The sequence below is a fragment of the Xyrauchen texanus genome, chromosome 39 (genome assembly GCF_025860055.1).
Source record: "Xyrauchen texanus isolate HMW12.3.18 chromosome 39, RBS_HiC_50CHRs, whole genome shotgun sequence".
In the NCBI taxonomy this organism is placed as follows: Eukaryota; Metazoa; Chordata; class Actinopteri; order Cypriniformes; family Catostomidae; genus Xyrauchen; species Xyrauchen texanus.
Genome location: NC_068314.1, coordinates 3,961,422 through 3,974,759, shown reverse-complemented (window position 1 = coordinate 3,974,759; position 13,338 = coordinate 3,961,422). Strand labels below are relative to the sequence as shown.

Genomic DNA, 13,338 nt, shown 5'->3' with positions numbered 1-13,338 from the left:
CCCTCATGCATATGCAATGAAGTCTGCCAGTTTCTTTGGACTGATAGTGTTGCTTATCATGAACAGACCTTATTTTTGCGTGCAAACGCACATATTCCAGCAAGAAAAATACATCTGAAACATTGCACCACATCAAAACCAGGAAAACTGGCCACATTTGCACATTGCACACTTACATATAGGACCTATAGTGTAAATTGTCATTCAACATCTGAATATATAGTTACAATTACGATTAAGATTAAGATTCAACTTTATTGTCATTGTGCAGTGTACACATACAGAGCCAGTGAAATGCAGTTGTTTTCGCATATCCCAACTAAGCTGGGGTCAGAGGTATATATAATTATATACTGTACTACTGTATATAGTTTATATATACAGTATATTCGGTATATAACTACATATTCAGATTTAGAATTATTCACCTTTTATTTTTATTAGTTCTTATGATTATTAATGCAATATAATTATTTAAATAATATAATTTTTTATAAACATTTTTCATATAACGAGTAGCCAAACCGGAAATAATTATATAAAATGTAAATTTTTTGGATGGTAAATCCGGATATAAAATTTATAGTAAATCTAATTTTATAATATATAATTATAAATCGAACTATATAATCGTAACTTGCATATAATTGTAAATTCTATAGTAACAGATTCTGAATATGTATTATATTATTGTAAATCTGAATATGTAATGGTAATTCTCAATATATATTTATAAATCCAATGTAATTGTAAACCTGAATATAAAATATCACGATGTAAATCTGAATATATATATTTATAAATACGAATATATAGTTGCAAATCTGAATACGTGAAAAAAATTGTTATACAAGGAAATATGTTTAAGTGAAACAAAGACTTCTGTTATTTTAATTGTATTTTAGTACTTATTTTCTAGTTAAGTTTAGTTCAATTATAAGTGCACAGTAAAGCTAACTTGCAGAAAAAGCATTTTACTGTCTATGCACTATATGTACAGTAGTTGTCACAAATAAACGGCTTTGAATTTTCACGTTGAACTTTGTGCCACAAGATAAATTTGGCCAAACATTTAGTTACCCAGAGTAAATGTCCTTTAGCGGGGTCCAAAGGTCTGAGATTGAAAATCTATTTAAACCTGGAAATAAATGAAAAGTTGTGGGATTTTGATAAAAGTGAAAGAAAAATACTTAAAATGAAAAATAAATATTTAAGATTATAAACAATTTCTACTGTCAATCATAAATCAGATGTAAGCAAATGCTGTATGAATGAATGTTTCTTTTAAATAGTGATTTTCTGACACTACACTCAAAGCACTTTACACAGTGAACAGGGGACTCTCCTCAACCACCACCAGTGTGCAGCATACATACTGCACCAGTCACCACACAAGAGGAGAGATTAGAGTTACTAAACAAGTTAATGGATTGGGATTATTAGGAGGCCATGATTGAGAAGGGCCAAAGGGGGGAATTTGGCCAGGACACCCAGGTTGCACCCGTACTCTTTACAAGAAGTGCCCTGGTATTTTTAATGACTACAGGGAGTCAATACCACGGTGTAACATCTCATCTGAAAGACAGTGCCTTTTTACAGTACAGTGTCCCCATCACTGTACTGGGGCATTAGGACAGACTCAGACTACAGGGTGAGCACCCCCTGCTGGTCTCCCTAATACCTCTTCCAGCAGCAACCTTAATTTTTCACAGTAGGTCTTCCATCCAGGGACTGACCAGACTCAAACCTGCTTAGCTTCAGTGGGCAACCGGTATTGAGCTACAGGGTGTTATGGATCTTTAAATCTATGTATGAACATCTATGACTTTTTGACACCAGTATATCATCACATTTTGATTTTGTATTGTAAAATAAAAGTAACCTAGACACTAGACATGAAAAATGGAAAACAAATATATTGTCTATGAACCCTGAGTCTATTAAAGGTACAGTTCACCCCAAAAAAGTCATTTTGTGTCCTTTAACTCACCCTCATATTGTTCCAATCTTTCAAACCTGCATCAATAAGCTTTTAAATGTGGAACTTTTAAATAAGCTCTGAAAAACCAGGCCTCATTGAGAACAAAATCTGTAAGTTGCATTTTAAAAATGCTGAACCACACAAGATTAATCAGAAGATATGTGTCAACAAACCAGGGAGTGGCCAATTTTTCATATGACATGAAAAAAATGTACATTTCTGTAGTGTGAAGTGGGTTTACTTGACAGCACACGGGTGTTTTACAGCAAGACCCGAGGACTCTGGTTCAACTTAAAGGCATATCAGCACCACAGCTGAACTTCTGATGGACCTGTCGGCTCTCTGCTGTACCAGGGAGGAACATTCCAGAGATAGAAGCTTCAGCAGCCCAAATTCCACAATACACAGGTTGTGATCCCTCAAACTGGCAAATATTTTCATATTAGACGTGAGATATGACCTTGAATGCTCTTTGCTGCTCGATGAAATGGAGATCTTTGATTGGCCAATCACACATCCCAAGTTTTGGATATGTTATGTGTGATGGACCCAATCCAGTCAAGAAATGATTTCCCCACAGAAATTCTTACAGACAAGAGTTGACCGAAATATAATTGGGCAAATCCATTCTATGTAAAAGTATATTACTCCAAAGAGCACTGCCACACCCTGTAATGGATAGAGAGGTTTCGAGACACACACACACACACACACACACACACACACACACACACACACACACACACACACACACACACACACACATACACTTTTGCTTGTATGTGTGGGTGTGTGTGTGTGTGTGTGTGTGTGTGTGTGTGAGCTCGGACACTTCACTGTGTGTATCACTCTGCTTGTGTTCATGCCGTTCTAAAATAAAGTGTAAGAGCAGTGCAGATGTGTTGAGAGCTACTGTTTGTCATTTTTTACATTTACATTATATGTGTTAGCCAGCAGGTGGTGGCAAGAGCCAGTTAGGTGACGTGATATGAATCCGCGTCAGCCAGTGTTTACAAACAGCACTCTATGATCGCTTGTATAAATACTACACTATTAATACTAGGAAATTGCTTTAAACGCCTATAAACTAACAACTTCAGCATTACGGCTCATCACAGCTGAGAGACATAACAGACTGATTAATTACACAAACTGAAGGCGCTTACACTTATCAGACTTTCCACATTGGAGTGGACACACTGTTTAAAATGGCGGAGGACATTGCGGTTTCTATAGTGAAAGACTCTTGCGCACCAACTACCGCGAATACCGAGAAATACCCCAACTTGGACAGCTACTTTTGCACTGAGAGAGCTGATCTTCAGAAAGCTGACAGCATCCCTGCTTGGGTGTTTAGATGCGCATTCTCTTCGGGTTCCGAGACAGGAGCGAATGGAGTTATATATGTGCCAAAATTCTGCGCACGCAAAATAGTATTTTGAGCACATAAAAATGTTCTGTGTGCGCAATATGATATTTGATATTTTGAGCACACAAGATGATATTTTGAGTGTACAAAAAGTTATTTTGTATGTTCTTGAACTCCAGGCACATACACACATATGTCCTCCTATGTCAGGATTGGCTATTAGAAGCTGCTTACAAGTGCTCTGTGATTGGACAGTTGAGGTAGCCACAGCAACCATGAACATCTCACTAAATATTGCAGAAGAACCAACAGACACAATGCTTGAAATTCAGTAGACACTTTATATACTGTATACAGTTATTATTACAAAAGATATTTACCCTTTGGATTATAGACATACCAGGACTACTGTTAGCCTTAATTTACTGTAATGTACGTTTTTCAAAATATAGTAGCCTAAGATCATGCAATGGTAAGGAATTTTTCTATTTTTAAAAACGTTTTTCAGTCTCAAACTATTGAGTTTAATTTAACTACATTTTATTTACCCCAAACTATGAAATGAGATTTAATTAGCCTCTTTTCCTTTTCTTACATTTCTTGTCCTGAATCAATTTGCCCAGAATGGTTTTGGTAGAATGCATAAATGCCATAAAAACAGCATACTGAACATTTCAAGATACCCCACAGCTTTGAAATGCAATCATAAACTGCTTGGAATAGAATGTTAATTGAGGCAATATTTATAATATACATAATATATATAATATACAAGGCCGTCGAACAAATAGGACAGTACACTCTAAAGAAGGTGGACAAAATAACATGTTTATTAAAGAAAATAATGTCATATAATAATAACAAAAAGATGGTTCAGTAGTTGCTGATCCATAGTAGACTGTAATCTGGTCATATTTATTTTAATAAACTGCTCTCTCAGAATATCCTTTTGGATAGATAGAAGTCAAATTAAATTGCCCCAAAACTATACTATCACCTTAGTCTAAAAGAGTTTTACACATGGGAGAGATTAAATAAATATAATTTCATTTGAAAGTGGTATAGCTAACATGACCAAGCTAGTAGCTACGTAAGTGTAACTTGTTAACCAGCAAAGATAACCATACTAAGAGAGCTAGCCAGACTGTTAGCTAGCTAGTAAGCATACTGGCAGTGTACAGACTAAAAGATATATTTCATTAAGGTTAAATAAAAACTGTTAAGTCAACAAAAGGGCTGCTTTCATGTAGTCATAGTGTGTTGCACATTTCCTTTCTTGGCACATTATAATGCTGTGAACTTGAGCAAACAATTAGTCAAAGCTATGAGCACACGCAGAGTGGGTAGGAGGAGAGAGCGAGTGAGTGAGATCTTGCACATACAAAAAAATTCAGAATTCGGTGCAAATATAAATACAATTCCAGCTGTGAAGTTGTTCTCATTATCCAAGGACCTGAGAATTTGAAGGTCGTAAGAGCCACACAGAAATCACATTAGCTTGGTTAGCTAAAATGAGTTAATATTAAAGTGAGTTAGAATGAGTTAGCCTTAGTGCTCAAATAATTCTGTGGCCCTCATCATTTGGCGGGACCAGGAATAGCTGCCAATATCGACACAATTTGCGCATCGCTGGTACGGCATAGAAATCAGCAATAAACTGTTAGCTGATGATGTTTGACTTTGGATCATGAGCATGCAGATGAAAGACACTTGCAGGAGACGTCACGTGAACTTCAAACAAAATGTAGCAATATTATTGTTAGTTGCCTACATTCTTCGAAGACCTGTGAGACAGGCTGCGTCATGAAGATTATTGCATATTCATACAGAAATATTTTTGTTGTTGTTGTTGACCTGCACCTAAACTTTGTGTTGTCTACATTTAAAATAACATTCGGGGCTACAGTCAAAACATTCGGGGATGAAGCCCTGGAAAAATGACCTGCTGACGCCCATGGTAGTATGCCATTTAGTGCAGCAGAAAAACAAAGGCGTGCTCGCTGAGACACAAATCCTGAAGGAAGGGCAAAATACCTTGAATGGGAGAAGCAGAAATGGAGGAGTGACAGAGAGCATTTCTGTGGCTGTTCTCAGTCTGTTTTGAATTACTATTCTCAGTTTGTTTTAATTGCTACAAAATATAATGTTTACATTGTAAGTTTTGAAATTTGTTCTCTCCTTCAATGTGAAAACAAGGTTTTTCACTTTGATATGTGATGTGAATTTTGTATGGCTGTTCTCATTCTCTTTTAACAGCTACAAAAATGTTATGCTTCCCTTAAGCTACCAGTTTTTTACCTTATTGCCTTTGGTGAAATGTTGGCTCCTTTTATGTGCTGGCTGTTGTTGTTTGGTTTTAATGCTGCCAGTTAGTTTTAACATGTTAATGACTGGGATAAGATGATCAGTCTTAATAAAACTATTTTTTTCCATAACTCATTGTCAATAATGCATCATGTAAGTGCAATTACAAACAATGCCCTAATCTTGCAATGTTCAAGAAAGTGAAAAAAAATTTCCGCATCAAGATCTTTATCTGGTTTCAGATGATCACAGGAAGACCAAGATCTGATTATCGTTCTTGCCAAATAATTGAACCAGATCAGTAATTTTAATTTCTGTGAGATGACATACTCACACAGACAAACAGATGGACGCATGGGTCTCATTACAATACCCTTAAAACATTAGATCTCTTAGAAATGTAACGTGCTTAACTAATACAACTATGCCAAGTAAGTGCATAACTATATAATGCAATTTAAAAAAAGGTAAAACAGTCCTGTTACTATGACGTCAATCCTGTTGCTGTCATTAATTTCATAAAAATTTAAAAATGATATTTGAAATGGCCTTCCAGGTTTTTCTATTGTAACTTTAACTATATTGTATATTGGACAAAGCCCTTCTTTTAATATCTCTCTTGTAAAAATATATATTTTTCTTAATTGACATGTCATCACCCTCCAAAATTAGGATGTCCTTGGTCATCTGAATAACAAATATACGATTGAAAAAAGAAATCCAAAATTTGAAACAATCCCAGTGAAAAGAGGGACTAAAATACTGCTCATATATGTGAACACTATTACATAGTTCGAATTAAAACTATAGTATATAGTAACACTTGTGTCTGTTACAGGGATGACAAAAAAGTCAAATCATGAGGTAGGTAAATATTCATAAAATAAGAAATTACATTAGCCTGAGATGGCACAATACAATTTTAAGGGTAAAAAAAAAAAAGGAATTTTAAGCTGTCTTCATTTCATGTATATTTAAAAAAAATATATTAATCTTATTTTATAATACAAATTTTCAAAGTTATAAAGGTTTTGTGGATTGACCCAGTTAATGAATAGTGCAAATTTCAATTTGTAATGACCGCCCCCTTTAAATCGTTTTTGCTTTACATCTCCACTAGAGAGCGTAAAGGACGTAAGGGATTTTTGCAACACAGAAGAGAGTTTACATGTGTTACATGAGCTCACAAAAAGGAGCTCTAAATATCATTAAAGATGTGAATATTTTTTGTTTTAGTAAAAAGCGGAGTGAGGTATGTTATGTTTAGCATTTTATTTCATGATAATTTCATGGTTATTTGATTTCTTATTTTGAGCATAACATTTTTAATTAAACTCTGCACATGTTAATGAGTCCCGGCCTGCTAATAATATATGTTTCTTATGCTGTAAACGCTTAATTTCACATTGTGAATATGTATTTACATTTCTTGTGTTTCTGTGTAGTTTTGCGGTGCATTGAGGTGATTTGAGGTTCCCCATCTGTCGTTCACTTCGATGTTGTGTCAAAGAAGCGACACTACGGGTCTCTCTAGAGCGCCGAATATGCCTCTGATCTATGAAAAAAGGCCAATGGAATTAGGCAGACAGTATTTGCATACCCCGCACCCAGACATACGGGTATAAAAGCGGAGAAATGCATCGAGTTCATTCAGAAATTTTCTTCGGAGCCAATGGTCGTGCTGTAGTCAGCTGCGAGTCACACACCTGTTCCTGTTTCCAGAAAGCTTCAGCGGCTTTCTCCATTCTCTGCACAGCAGTGCAGTTTGCCCTTGGGCGCTTCGACAGCCCAAAGAAACTATACAAGTTTTTTATAAAAGAGTGATTTCTCTGAAAGAGTTATTTTCTCTAAAAGAGCAATACGCAGCTGGCGTTGAACGTCCTTTTCAGGACACATCTTTGTAAAGATGCCCTTCCGCCCCTGCGTAGTTCCTGGATGTGGTAGAGTGCTCTCCACTTCAGACGGCCACAGGCGTTGTCTCGGGTGTCTGGGTTGCGATCACACCCAGGCAGCATTTCTGGATGGTTCATGTTCTCACTGCGAGAACATGACCATGGCAACGTTGCGGTCCCGGCTTGCTTTCAACAGATGGAGGCAATCTGGGGGACAGCAGCGGGTGCAGCGCCGCCGGGTACGCCCCCTCAGACCTCCAGCCCCCCGGCACGCTTGTTGACTCCCGTCCGTGCTCGAGGCAACAGCCTGCCTATCCTCTAGAGCTCGAGGTGGATGAGCTCACCGCTGCATCGGAGAGCGTGTCGTCTGACGCTGAGGACTCCCCTGGGCTGCTGCCTTTGGGCCTGCACGCCCAGGCTGAGGCTGACGCGCAGATGTCCGATATGCTTGGGGCTGGACTGGAACCCTCCGTCCTCCCCACAGCCATCACGGTTGGATGACTGGTTCCTGGGGGCTCTGCGCCGCTCACAGCCGCACCACCCCGCTGGTCCCGTTTTTCCTGGAAGTGCATGATGAGCTGACGTCTGCATGAAGGGCACCCCTCTCCACACGTCACAAAGCCATGCGCTCATCCGCTTTCGCTACCCTCGACTGTGGAGCGTCCCACGGGTACACGGTAATTCCTTAGGTGGATAGGGAGGTTGCGCTCCACCTGTGTCCCCAAAACCCTACTACCGGGCAGGGTCGTCCTGTACTCCCCTCCAAGGCCTGTAGGACGACGTCATCACTGACGGCCAAAGCCTACAGCGCCACCGGACATGCTGCTTCTGCCCTGCAAGCAATGGCCCTCCTGCAAGTCCACCAGACCAAGGCACTCAAAGATCTGCACGGGGGTAGCCCTGATCAGTCAAAACATTTGGGAATGAAGCCCTGGAAAAATGACCTGCTGACGCCCATGGTAGTATGCCATTAAGTGCAGCAGAAAAACAAAGGTGTGCTCGCCGAGACACAAATCCTGAAGGAAGGGCAAAATACCTTGAATGGGAGAAGCAGAAATGGAGGAGTGACAGAGAGCATTTCTGTGGCTGTTCTCAGTCTGTTTTGAATTACTATTCTCAGTTTGTTTTAATTGCTACAAAATATAATGTTTACATTGTAAGTTTTGAAATTTGTTCTCTCCTTCAATGTGAAAACAAGGTTTTTCACTTTGATATGTGATGTGAATTTTGTATGGCTGTTCTCATTCTCTTTTAACAGCTACAAAAATGTTATGCTTCCCTTAAGCTACCAGTTTTTTACCTTATTGCCTTTGGTGAAATGTTGGCTCCTTTTATGTGCTGGCTGTTGTTGTTTGGTTTTAATGCTGCCAGTTAGTTTTAACATGTTAATGACTGGGATAAGATGATCAGTCTCAATAAAACAATTTTTTTCCATAACTCATTGTCAATAATGCATCATGTAAGTACAATTACAAACAATGCCCTAATCTTGCAATGTTCAAGAAAGTGAAAAAAAAATTCTGCATCAAGATCTTTATCTGGTTTCAGATGATCACAGGAAGACCAAGATCTGATTATCGTTCTTGCCAAATAATTGAACCAGATTTTGTGAGATGACATACTCACACAGACAAACAGATGGACGCATGGGTCTCATTACAATACCCTTAAAACATTAGATCTCTTAGAAATGTAACGTGCTTAACTAATACAACTATGCCAAGTAAGTGCATAACTATATAATGCAATTTAAAAAAAGGTAAAACTTAAACATATTGTGCAATGTGTGTCCTGTCATCCTTGTTACTCTGGTCAGTTCTGTTACTATGATGTCAAGAGGGACTAAAATACTGCTCATATATGTGAACACTATTACATAGTTCGAATTAAAACTATAGTATATAGTAACACTTGTGTCTGTTACAGGGATGACAAAAAAGTCAAATCATGAGGTAGGTAAATATTCATAAAATAAGAAATTACATTAGCCTGAGATGGCACAATACAATTTTATGGGTAAAAAAAAAAGGAATTTTAAGCTGTCTTCATTTCATGTATGTTTAAAAAACAAAATATTAAACTTATTTTATAATACAAATTTTCAAAGTTATAAAGGCACCGATTTTGTGGAATGACCCAGTTAATGAATAGTGCAAATTTCCATTTGTAATGACCGCCCCCTTTAATTTGTTTTTGCTTTACTTCTTCACTAGAGAGCGTAAAGGACGTAAGGGATTTTTGCAACACAGAAGAGAGTTCACGTGTGTTACACGAGCTCACAAAAAGGAGCTCTAAATATCATTAAAGATGTGAATATTGTAGTTTGAATAACCCTTTGGAAAGCGGAGCGAGGTATGTTATGTTATTCGTTTTATTTCATGATAAATTCTTAGTTATTTGATTTCTTATCTTGATTTAATTAAACTCTGCACCTGTTAATGATTTCCGGTCTGCTAATAACATATGTTTCTTATGCTGTGAATAAGCTTGAATGGAGCATCATAGGCCTTTGTAATCCACATCTGGACAAACAAGGAGGCCAAAGCTTTGTTCATCGAGTCTCAGTACAGGAAATCTCAGTCCCATTAGCTAATGATGTCTTTAAGGTACTGGAGTCGGACTTCAATAAGAAGTATTACGAGGACAAACATATGTCCCAATAGGACGTTTGCTTCATAAGTCTTCTTAGTGACATAAAGCATAAAGATGATGGACATTATCAACTGCCTCTCCACTTCAAGAGCAGTAGTCCTCCTTCACTAAAAACAAGAAGCTAGCCAATACACGGTTGCACCACCTGAAGATGAAGCTGAAGAATAATCAACAGTATTATGACAATTATAAGGTTTTCATGTTTTTCATGTTTAGCAAGGGAGATGCAGAGCCAACCCCTACTACATCTGATGGAGAAAGAGCATAGTACACCACATCATGGTGTCTACCACCTTCTAAAGGCAGACAAGTTGAGATTGATTTTCGATTGCTCTGCAATTCTGTGGCATGTCTTTTAATGATACTCTTCTCACTGGCCCAGATTTGATCAACTCCTTGGTGGGAGAACTTTGCTGGTTCAGAAAAGAAGCTGTTGCTGTGACATGTGACATTTAAAAGATGTTCCATCAGTTCTGTGTTCCTCCTGATGAAAGAAACTACTTGAGGTTGTTATGGTGGGAAGATGGAGTTTTGGAGGGAGAACCTCAAGAGTATAGAATGGCCGTTCATCTTTTCGGTGCTGCCTTATCTCCTGGATGCACCAACTTTGGCCTTAAGTACTTGGCAGAACAGTAGAAGTATGAGAACCCCTCAGTATCATCATTCATGAAGAAAAACTTCTACTTAGATGACGGCTTGATGTCTGTTCCATCGATCCAGGAAGCTAAAGAGCTAATCCTAAGCAATGTGCAAGCGTGGGGGTCTATGACTTAAATGAAATTAAAATGAGAACGAATTCCAACACTGTGTAGATTCTTCAGAATGGGCAATAACCACCAAACCACACAACCTTAATCCTGAAGCTACAGTACAAGTTCTTGGCATTCAATGGTCCACGAAAGATGATACATTGGGCTTTGATGTTAAACTAAAAGACCAGCCAGCAACATGTTGTGGTATCCTGTCAATAGTTGCTTCATTGTATGACCCTCTTGGGTTCATCGCCCCTTTCCTTCTGAAAGGAAAACGTATTCTACAGGAGCTGTGCCGCAGAAATATTGGATGGAATGATTCCCTTCCTGATGATCTATTTCAACAGTGGGATATAACCTCAACAACTTGGATATCAGGACCCAAATTCCTGTGGGAAGGAAAAGTGTGTCCAACACACTTCAAATAACCCCTTCAAATAACTTACTTTTGGCTGACCCTGAAGTCAGATCAGCTCAAGCACTTGTAACCAAAGGCAATGATAATCTGGACACTCCTTAATGTGATTGCTCGGATAAAACGTCTGGGTTTAAAACAAGAATGTCCCAATGACATTGTGACTGTGGTAAGAATACGAAAGGGCTTCTGAGTTTGTGATTTAAGCTCCTCCAACAGCAAGTTTCTTCCAAGATATAAAGGTGATTCAAGGAGGAAATGTTGTTCAGAACTCAAATACATTTTTTCATCTTAATCCCATCTTGAAAGGTGGTCTCCTTCATGTTGGAGGAAGACTGAAGCAATCATCTCTCAGTGCACCCAGTAATTTTACCTAAAGGCAGACACATCACCAGACTTATTTTGGCCCACTATCATGCCAAAGCTTGCCATCAAGGGAGGTATCAAACACTAATGGAGCTCAGAGCAATGAACTTTGGGTCCTCGGTGGCAGTAAATCAGTTCCTAAATTGATACACGTATGTGTACAATGCAGGAAGCTCAGAAGGCTAACAGAGGAACAGCGAATGGCTAAGTTTCCTAAAGAATGTGTTGAAGTCTCTGACCCTTATTTCTACTCTGGTATGGACTGCTTTGGCCCATTTGTCATAAAGAGGGGTCGGAAAGAGTACAAGAGGTATGGACACTTCTTCACTTGCCTCTCTTTTCAAGCTGTTCACATTGAAATGCTTGAAGATCTGTCAACAGACACATTAATCAATGCCCTGAGATGTTTCATCAGCCTTCGCGGAGCCATTCGTCAACTCCATTGTGACCAGGGCACCAATTTTGTAGGAGCTAGAAATGAGCTCAAAGAAGCTCTGAAAGAATGTGATGTCAAGGCACTGGAAGTTTTCCTCAGTTGAAAAACAATGTGAATTCATCTTTAATGCCCCTTCAGCAAGTCACACTGGAGGTGTCTGGGAATGCCAGATCAGGACTGTGCGAAATGTGCTGAATGCTACCCTTTCTCAGTGTCCAGGCAGACTTGATTATTCCTCTCTTAGAACCTTGTTCATTGAAGCGATTGCTATCGTCAACAGTCGTCCATTAACTGTAAATGGTATCAATGACCCCAAGTCACTGGAAACCTTGACACCGAAGCATCTCATTCTGATGAAGTCAAAGATTGCTCTTCCTCCGCCAGGTACATTTTGAAAGAATGCAACGAAAAGGTGGCACTGAGTCCAGTACCTGATTAAACAGTTTTGGAGACGTTGGAAAAGAGAATATCTCCTGAACATTTCTACATTACAGAAGTGGCATGTGCCCCAGCGCAATCTCAAAGTCAAAGAAACCAGTGGCAGTTGGTTTGAGTTGTTGAAATCATTCAGGAGAGTGATGGCTTAGTTCGACGAGTGGAAGTTCAAACATGTGAGCAAAAACCAAAGAGTAAGCACTAGCACTCCAAGCCTACAATCACTGAGTGACCAATTCAGATGTTATTCAGGGTCATTGTGTGGTTCTCATGTTACGGCCGAGTGGGCCTGACTCACTGAACATTCACTTCACCATCCGAGGAAACGGAGTGCCTTTTTTTTCTTTTTGTGCTGGTTCTGCCTAGCAGCTGGAGTATGTTTTGTGGAATTACATTCCTTCGGGACAGTGTTGTGGATGAATCTGCACGTACTTTGTTCTTATGCCTCCTATTCGATGGAGTTTGTTTTGTGGAGTTTTTCTTGCAAATCATTAGAGTGATTAGGGCATTTGGGTAACACTTTAGGTTAGGGATCAGAAATTAGACAGTAATCCATGACTAATAATTACAGTTTTAAGTGAGTAGTTGTAGACTTGTTTGGCATTATATATAGAGGTCGACCGATATATCGGTTTGCCAGTTAATCAGCATCGATAAACATTTCTGGAACTACTGTATCTGTTATCGGCATAAATAAACACCGATAATTTCCCCCCATTGTGTCCAGTGCTGGAGT

The 13,338-nt window shown here is 38.7% G+C and overlaps 1 protein-coding gene across 1 annotated transcript in view; it reads right to left on the bottom strand.

The window, feature by feature from the left end:
• LOC127633049 (equilibrative nucleoside transporter 1-like) overlaps positions 1 to 13,338 on the bottom strand; it is a 38,726-nt gene that overhangs the window by 9,087 nt on the left and 16,301 nt on the right. The gene's annotated exons all lie outside the window — the stretch shown is intronic.